Source organism: Pezoporus flaviventris, unplaced genomic scaffold (assembly GCF_033815535.1).
Source record: "Pezoporus flaviventris isolate CSIRO_AGI_PZ_B2104156 unplaced genomic scaffold, CSIRO_AGI_Pfla_v1 ptg000063l, whole genome shotgun sequence".
NCBI classification, from domain to species: domain Eukaryota; kingdom Metazoa; phylum Chordata; class Aves; order Psittaciformes; family Psittacidae; genus Pezoporus; species Pezoporus flaviventris.
This window is the reverse complement of record NW_026892611.1, coordinates 4,997,172-5,007,164: the sequence shown is the minus strand read 5'-3', so window position 1 is coordinate 5,007,164 and position 9,993 is coordinate 4,997,172.

The window sequence follows — 9,993 nt, the reverse complement described above, 5'->3', positions numbered from 1 at the left end:
TTTGCTGCTTAGGTCAGCTCTGCCTCTGACTTCAGCGAAAGATTTGTGAGAAGAGCTTGGGTCAACAGTGTCTTATCGAGTTATTGATCAGATTCTGAAAAATGAGGTGTTTGGATATAATGAAGATAAATGGAAATCCTCCCAAAAATGAGAATATTTAAGCTTATCTTTGGGCCAGTCTCTTCCTCATCTGGTGTCATTTGCTGTTGATGTCAGCTCTAACTGGAGGGATGAGGGAGAGTGGCGAGAAAACCTCATCTGTGCATTAAACAGTGTGTTCAACAGGAATACTTCTCATGGAGGTCAGGACACTCACAGATTCATACAGGCTGGGAAGAACCATTAGGAGTTTTTCTATCACTTTTAACTAATAGCAAAAGAAATAGGGAGAGGCTTCAGGTGGTTAAATGTGGATGGCTACAGGTTAGATGCCTACATCTGAGCTTGTATTCCTGTATGAGCAGCTGTGACTCAGTAGAGTCTAGGGCACAATTTGGATGAGCAGTTCATTAAACTGCTTATTAAAGCTGCCAACATCTCCATTGTCACTGCAGACTCCCCTAATAAGCAGTGGACTTTTACAGTGTGACCTGGCTGCCAGCGTTAAGACAAACACCCAGAGAGAAAGATGTTTCTAAGCTGCAGTTGGAATAAATCAGGGAAGTTGTCTCCCATGCCAGTTGCCTCCATTCCTTGAACAACCCACCTCTGTGGCTGTAGTTTAGTGGGACTGGGGACAGCATGGGGCTTGTGGCAGCCTTTGAGATGTTCCTGCCTTCAGGCTTCTGCTTCTTGTACTTGCTATGCAGCAGGGTGCACACGGGTGTGTGCAGTGTAATTCATGCCGCAAATGCCAACGAAAAGGTAATTCCTCATCCTATTTTCAGAGAGACAGCAGGAAAGCAGATTACTATTTCTAAGCATGTTTTTGCAGGTGCTCAGTGCAGATGATTGCTGCCGGTCTGGATTAGTGCAGAGGTGTGAGCCACAAGCTCTGCTCCTGAACCCCACCTTAGCATACCAGAGAAGTGAACAATTTCCCTGGGATACAGAAGGCATCATTGTTTCGACGAGAGGCAGTATAAAGCCTTGTGGTGAGGTCATGTCTTGGACTGGAACGTGTTTGGAAGTCCACGAGGATGCTGTTATCCCAGGATTTCTTTGTCATGCGGTAAGACCTTTACAAAGCTGGACCTTTTCAATACAAAGGATTTTCATGAGTGCGGTCACTGTGCCTGCAAGGGTTCTGGTATCACCAGGGTAACAGTAACTTCAATGACACACTATTTCACACTTAGAAATGATGCAGACAGAAGTGGATTTGTTTTGCCAGTGAGATAAGGTGTCCCAAAAGTATTAGAAAATGTCAGTGAATATATAAATCAGATGGTTGGGACTGTAAAAGGATGTATTTAACAGACAGCTTTTTGGAGCTGCCCCCAGCTGATGCTCCTACATCTGTTCATCATCATCTTCTGTCAGGGTGAGGAGACTGTGAGCTGTAAAGGGATAACAGTTTGCCTTGTAAGAATGCTTCATTGATTTTTATTAACACTGGATTAGCTCTACCTGCTGGTGCATGCTTAGCTCAGCCTGGGGCCTTCTCTAACAATTTCAGCATGAGTGTTCAGAGCCAAACCTAGTGAAAGGGATAAGTAAATAAACATCACTGAGCTCCTGCTGCACGCTGTATGGAAGGTGTCTTTATAGCTTATTTTGAAGGCAGCAGCATGTCAATATTTCATAAACCAAAGTTAGAAAGAATTAAATGTTAATCCTTCTTTGGGAGCGTGGCGTTGGCGTAATTGCAGCAATAACAACCTTTGTGCTGGCGCAGGGCTTTCTGCTAGACCGGGTTAGTAGTTCAGCAAGTCTGTCACAGAAACACTGTGTTTACCCAGGCTGCTGGAGGTTGCTTTGGGTTTCTTGAAAGCTGGAAATGATTTTAACTTTGCCAGCTTCTACATAAAGGAGCCTTTTCATTCGTGCAAGTTGACTCCGTGATTTGGTTAAAAATACTGCAGTAATTGCAATTGTGATGTGAACTCCAGGTTCCTGCCTGACAGATGTCAGCACTCCATACCCTGAATTCTTAGAAGCTGTTTATCATGGCATCACTGAAAGTGCTTTCTAAAGGAATATCAATGATTCCTAGTACCCTAATATGCTATCTACCTCTTTCTCTGAGCCTATTGCTCATACCAGTGTAAGCAAATACATATGCTCAACCTTTTGGTTTTGGCACAGTGTTGTCCCTCTCGAGTTGTTTCTTCTTTTCTGTCCTCTGAACCGATGCGTGTTTTTCCTCTTTATAGGGGACAAGCATGTTAAAATAATTGTGAGTTTAATTTGTCCAAGGGGCAGTGAATGTTGTGCTCAGTTTCCAAATGAACAGGACCGTAGCTCTCTGAAATTGCATTGAAGAAATAATAAATATTCGAAGTAGGTGGTTGAAGAGCTTCAGGATTCAAGTGCGGGTTATGCACTTGCAAGTACATTCTAGTTTTTGGCAGGACTGTTTTGACAGGTCCTAATCTGGAGCCTGTTTCTGGAGGTTTCTTTCACCATAAGAAGTTATTCCCAGTATTTCTCAGGCTTTCAGATTCTCTCTGGTTTGAAGTAAGAGAAGACACTGAAATTGTCACCAGTACAGTAGGACCTCACACAACATGTTAAGAAGAATCATCCCCTCTCCCTCAGATCATATAGCTTATGACAGTCATAGTCATCATCTTTTTCACTCATCTTTCTTGATTCATCTGTTCACAAAGTCTCCAGGCTCCTTCTTGAACACACAAATAAAAGGGTTCTTTGGAAGAGTGAGAGAGTGAGAAAGAAATGATGTGTCTTTGGGTGCATGTTTGCCACTTCTGACCATATAATTTGAGAAACAATTATCCCTTGGTTTCACTTAGCAAGTCTTACCTTCAGCCCAGAGTCAAGGATGAAGGAGAAATCCACAGGTTTTCCAAACACTTTCTACATGCAGGATGCTCAGTCAGTCCCACCCCTTCTGTACCAAAGGCCTGTGCTGCTCCCCAGCCACTGACTATAAGCTGGAGATGACACCAGTTGTGGGGTCTCTGTATCATAGTTCAGTGTAGAAATAAGGCACTTTTCCCTCTTGTACACTGCAGGAGGAGGTTAAGAAATCTCTTCTTAATCATAGCCAGGATGCTTGGTGATGCAGAATTGGTCCCTTCATCACTTACAGTTTGTCTGGTTACTTAATGGTAAGGGCTCATGGAGCACTCGGTGCATTGCCAGGAATGTGAAGAAGCATTTCTTTGTCAAGAGGGTGGTCAAACACTGGAACAATCTTCCTAGAGAGGTGGTCAATGCCTCAAGCCCGTCAGTGTTCAGAAGGTGCAGCCTGTATCTGCAGACATGCCAGGCCATGGGATGAGCTCCCCAGTCGCTCCATGCAGCCAGTGAGAAGGGTGCTCTTGCTATTCAGTGCACATATCTTGCTGAACATGCAGATGAGCTTAATTTATATTTAATCAGACTCTGCAACCAGTAATCACTTGAGAAGTTTTTCCATATAACATGCAGTGATTACCCTTATTACAGAGGTACTGTTCGTACCGCCAGCATTGGGATCTCTCAGCCCTTTCATTCAAAATCCTTCACTTCAGAAGGTTTTAAGGCTTTCTAAAACATAGTCTGCAGTCTGGAACTTGTTGAATCTAGAAGTGGCTCAGTTGCAGCCATGCTCACTGTCATGTTCTCCTTGGGACTCAGATTCCTCCAAGAGCCCTGTTTTGTCCCTGCAGCTGTACTGCACCACCAGCAAGTATTTAAGGGAGCACTGCTGGATGCTCACAAGCTGAGGTGGGGGATACTGCTTCTCAAGTAGTTTTGCAGCTCTGTCTCTGAGCAGTCACAGGACACTGAAAGTTTGCTTGCCTGCACTATCAGCATCATGCTACAGGTTCTTAACCCTATGATTATGCTATTGCATTAATTTCTATATCTGTAGAGACATGTATGTTTGTCCTGTGATTATCTCAGCTTTCTGTCGTTACATGGTGAACTATTTTTAACAGCTTATTCTAAAACCAGCTCATTATGGGCAAGTGAAAATCTAGAGAGAAATTGGGGTTAGAAGACATTTGTCACAGTGTGGCAGGCATGCACTTGGCATCTTCACTCTGATACTTATACACTGTTGTAACATCACATGTGCTGATGGCACATGCAGTGGCTTTATCGTCTTATCTTTTGGATAGGTGATGGTGGAACAGGACTTTTTTCATGATAAACGATATTATAGGTAAAATTGAATGGGGTTTCAGCCATTCCTTACTGTTCCTTGACCAAGTCTCTGTGTCCCTAGCAGTTCATAGAATCACAGACTGGTTTGGATTGGAAGATCTTCCTAAAGATCTTCCTAATATCCAATCTCAGTCTTCCCTCTGTCAGCTTAAAGCCATTCCCTCATCCTGTCACTACAAGCACTCATCCAAAGTCCTTGCATCGCCTCCTTTCTTTCCTCTTCCCAAATTTCCCCTAACCTTAGCAGCTGGCATGAAAGCATCGCAGCCCCTGCATGGAAGAGCCGCCCTTCTGAGCAAAGACCAAGAATGGAAATTTCTGTTTGAGGAAGTTACAAAAAAGTAGAAGTCTGGAGCCTGATGTGCAGCATTCAGCAACCTCAGTGCTAGAACAGCCATCAGCATCTGCTGTAATTACTTTCTATAGAACTTTACAAATGTGCTGATAATTTTTGGTAGGAAGAAGAACAAATGGGAAAAGATCTGGAAGATACTCTTGGTGAATTTTTTAATTAAAATGTTTTTATTTTTGAGAAACTCTTGAAGAAGCAATTAAAACAAGATGATATTAGTCTATACTTAGACAGGAAAGCCTTGCCAGGATTAACTATCATGTACCAAATAAATTACTGCCTCTGGATTTGCATTAGCAAACCCTTTCTGTAGATATTAATCGGGAAGGAGTGTGTATTGAGTGGATGAAATTGTAGCAGCAAAACCAGCTTGCAGGGTCATAAGAAGAGTGTACCTACCTGGAGGAAAAGTGATGTCTAACCAAAGACGCTCTGACAGTTTTGAGCTTTGGGACCCCAATGATGGCAAGAAGTTTTAGATGGGGCCATGCCTGATTTCCATTCAGAGTAAGGAAGGCCTTATTTCTTCAGCACTTGTATTTCAGTAATTAAATCTGAGGCCTTGGCCAGACTCCATTTAAACAAAGCAAAGAGCCAGGGTGTGAAATACCGTGTTGTATAATGACCTAATCCAAACCCCACTAAGTCTGGGAATGTTTCCACTGACACCCCAGGAGCTGGATTAGATCCGCATGGTCATTCCTGCCCATTGCCAATGCCGGCTCCTGCAGCAACAGGAACCTGAAATCTTTCATTGAGGCACAGCTGAAGGATGGGGCTTTTGGTTGGTATCCTTCACCTGTATTTCTCTGCTGAATGGAGAGCATTAAATAACACTAAACAGGCTTTGATAGAGCTGGAATAGTGCTTGTGCTCATGGGCTCATTATGGTGGGATAAAGCAGTTTGGTCTCAGGCCAAATTTGGTGTGCTTTTCTCTTTTACAGTTTGTTTCCCCCCTGCAGTCAGTGGTATCATCCCAACCTGTCCAGCATGGTGTTCATCCTCACTGAGGGCTGATGGGCAGAGAGAATGTGTACTAGCAGTGATGCCAATGAATTTCAGTTCTGAGCCATTCTGGTGACTGAAATACAATGTACAAACCTGTGGTTCCACGGAGGCTATTGAGGACAATGATCTGCATGAGAATGCTGTTTCCAAAGGAGAGTTTCTCCTTCCAAGAGAATTTAATTACTCATTCATTCCTATGATAAATATATAGGAATTCCTCAAATACATTTGATTCATTTCTGTAGTGAATTCAGGTTCATTCCTAACCCATTCATTAAAATACGCTCCACTTACATAACGTAAGAGGTCAACTGGAGTATACAGCACCTTTTTATAAACTATTAGATCACCACATTTCTAAACATCAGTTTCCTGCATCGCTTGCTTTTCAGTGGTAATCCATGCATAGACTATTGCTCATACCGAAAGCTGTGATGGTTCCAGGAATAAAGAACAGTATCTGAGCCGCCAGGCTCTTGTCCAAGTGATAGCAATTAATAAATAATGTGAGCCCGTGTAATGGAGTGTGGTATATCTCATTGTCTGGGGAAAAACACTCATTTTTTAAGAGCTTAAATGAAGGAATCAGAAATGCTACTTTTGCAAAAATGGTCAGGTCTAAGGAAAGCATCACAGCTCCTTTCCAAGCACAAGGCAGAGGTGATAATCTGCCTATGGATGTGGTGGGAGCTTTGGAGGCTTACCACTGGGAATTGGGTCCATATGGGTGACAAAAACTTGCCTACATCAGCTGTTTCCTTTTAAGCTTTAATTTAGGCACCATTATAAGCAATTTTGGGGACCCTAATTAATCTCATTTTTATCTTCCCCAGGCAAATGGCTGCAGGATGCAGTGGACTAGTAGCTGTGGAGAATATTCTACAGTGCAATGAAGAGATATGGATTTGCTTAGAGAGCAGCTGCTTCTCAGGACACATGAGTGTAGTTTAGCCTTAACTCATGGAATGGAGCCTTGGCAGTAGAAGAGACAAGATTAAAACCTGTGTCAGTGTCTAGCTCCCAGCAGTAACACACTGGACCCGAGCCCATCTGAGTTCAGGGAAGCAGGCTCTAAATCTCTGGTAAGTATAAGAAAAAAGGGGTTTGATTTTTTTAAGCAAGTGCCATAAGAGTACCTGGTGTGACCTTTCTCTTTGAGATCTGCCTGTGGTGCCCACCAACCACACCAGTTGTGGCTTTGACTTCCACTTCCAGAAGGGAAGTTCACTGTCTGTCTTTGGCATGTGCATCCATGTCGCTCTCAAAGTGTTGATTCTAGCTCTGAACAGCCAAGGCACCTGTTCAGCCAGGAGCAATTTCTGTAGTAACACACTTTAAAATATGTAAATCTATTTTCAAAAGAAAGTAACCCCCCAGATGTTCATGTATCCCGCAGAAGGAAGAAAGCGTTTCTGTCCTAATATTCTATGCAAGTCTAGCTTTTGCTCTTGTACTTGGGCATGAATAAATATCAATGACTTCTGCAAAACAGGGGAAAAAAGAAACTTCATCCCTCATCAAAAGAAAAAAAAAAACTTTATTTCTATTGCATAAATAATGGTAAAATTAAAATATTTTTATACAGATTATATATTTACAGTAGTGTTTGGTTAGAGGAAACAGCCGATACATATGGCATTCGTTTTCCTTTATACACATCTTTATACACTCAGGTAACTTGCAATAACAGGATTTAGTTAAGTTGCATGCCAAGTTAATTTATATTAATATTTACAGTATTTTGTACAAAGTTTTTTGTGTTTCTTTTATTTTTTTACCATTATGCTGCTGACTTTGTGAATTGTCTTTAATTAAAATGCCATGTCTTTTTTAACAAGCGAAAAATGGTCACTTCAGTAATGAACAGTAAATGGCTTGAAAACAGTGAGAGATGAAATTATAATGAAAAGGAGATGCATGTATTAGTGAGTAACTGTCTAGAGATCAATCAGGAGGCATTGATTACTTCGATCCTAGTATGGATTAAATGGCAACAGGCTGGACTCTGGGCTTATTGCAGTTTAAGCCAAATAACTCTGATGAGTTACTTCTGATTTAACCTGGAGTCCGCAAGGAACTTCATCTCTCTTCTATCCCCCAGCCCAGTTAAAATCTAAGAGAATAATAGCTGCTGCATGAAACTGAAATAACTTTGGCTCCTCTGAAAGAGAATGGCAGTCAATGTAATGCTGTTCTTGGGTTGGTGCAATGTGGATACAGAAGCATGTATTTGAAGGCTGATGTCAACTGGCAACCCTAGGGGCTTGGGTTTAGAGGGACAGCTCACAAGGGAGGTAAGACATGTCTGACTGCTGGCGAGACCAGAGGGGTAACTACTAGAGCAAGCTCAACAGCTTCAAATGGGATGGTCAAATGTCTACTTGTTGGCTGATGAAGACAGAAGACCAGCTGTTAAAGGAAAGTTGTAGTATGGATCTCGCATAAAGCTTTATAAAAACAGCAGTGTTTGAAGCTGCTTATTCATGATGCTGGCAAAGGCTGGCCATGAACAGCTATAGAAAATAATTGGTAGGAAAATGGCAAATTTCATTTAGTGCTCCTCGAGGCTACAAAGAAAACTTGGGTCTTGACAGAAAATAAAAACCCTATGTTATTTTCATCAACAAACTGTCAAGTGCTGATCTTTAGATCCAGAGGATTTCCTATTTCTGCTTTCTCCCTCCTCTCTTTGCGTCTAGGGCTGAAATTCTTTCCTAGTGAAGATGCCAAATTGAGGCAGTTTTCCAGACTTTTGCCTCTGGAGGGGTAGGAGCGGGGTACTCTTCCAATTAAAATGTTGTCAGATTTTCTGTCCATCTTGCTCTTGGTGAAGCTTTGACAGTTCCCAGAGCTACCTAAAACGTCCTTCTTGAACTAGAGAAAAGCAAGATCCAGTCCTGATAACAACTGACAACATGTAGAGATGAAAATGTTGTGAGCCTTTTCTTTTTCTGTATTTAATTCCTGGGGTAGTAATAGATTTTAAGTCATGTCAGGGAAATGTAATTGCACTGTGAGATCACAGTACAGTAAAATAATAGATTGAATCCCAGCAGGTTCTGTACATCTTCATCTGTGGAATGTAAGCATGATTCAGAGCCAAGAAAAAAAAGATACTTCATCAGATCCTCATTTTAAAGAGTTGGTTTTTCTTCTTTCAAATAGTCATCCATAAAACAGAAACTAAATAATTTATTACACGGGTGGATAAAATAGGGAACTTCATTCTTAGTGATCTTAATGTATTCCTCCTACTGCTTCTCTCCTCTCAGCTATAAGTAAGTCTGACTTGGGACTGTGGACCTCTTGCTTTTGTGCAATGACAGCCCTTTGGAGCACTGCTTGCTCTGTGCACGTGAGCACAATGGAGGGAGAGTCTTCTTGTACCAAGCACCCTGCAAAGCAGTGTGTCATCTCGGGCAAAGCCAGCACTGGACCTCAGATGGCCATCACAGTCCTCTGCCCATCCCAGGAGATGTTTTGGTCTTCTGCAGAGGCAGAAAGGTGCAGTGTGGGGTTGGTTTGTCAGTAGGTACTTTGCTCATCCAAGTCTGTCAGACTTTAGCCATGCAGAGTAGCATCCTTGGGTATGCTTTCTATCTTGATTTGCTTGCTTGCTATCCTATTTCTTACAGGTAAAGGACCAAAAAAAAAACAACCCACTGACTTAGCCCCAGCTTAAAAAGATGGTATATATATTTTCTTTTACAAAATTGCACTGTATGCAGCATATGAGCTCCCAGTAACCACTGAACAGTCTGTATGAAATATATTCAGATCACCAGATGTTACCCAGATACTCAGCTCTAGCTTACCTGGGAGCAGGGGCAGGTAGCTGGGTCTCCTACCACCTCCCACACTTCTGCTTACAGGAGACTCTTGTCCTGTGTCTGCTAACAGTAACTGGTATATTTGTGGGTACTTGTCAAACATGAATATAATTGTTTTCTTTTTGACAACTCTCTTTCAACCTACCTGACCTCCAACACCGTGAGGACCAAATTCTCCCTTACAAAGCCAGTTTTTCCCAGTTGCCCACCCTGTTTAATTCTCTAAATTACTGTTGATGCTGTTTCTAATTATTAGAAATTAGTTCTTAGTGGTAGACTTGTCAAGAGGGTCAGATCCTAATGAAGTCCTTGGGTGGCATAGCCTGTCATGGCCACTGTCACCACCACAATGCATTTGTCTTGCCTGGGAACTGCTCACCTGTGGTTTTCTTCATGGCTGACCCTGTGGTATAGCTTTGGACCTGACAGGTAAGAAATGTTCTTTCAGCAGCTGTTGCTGGAATTCATTTCTCTGTGGACTTCAAAGTATTTCAGCATGCCACATGCCTCTTGTTCCCTCTGT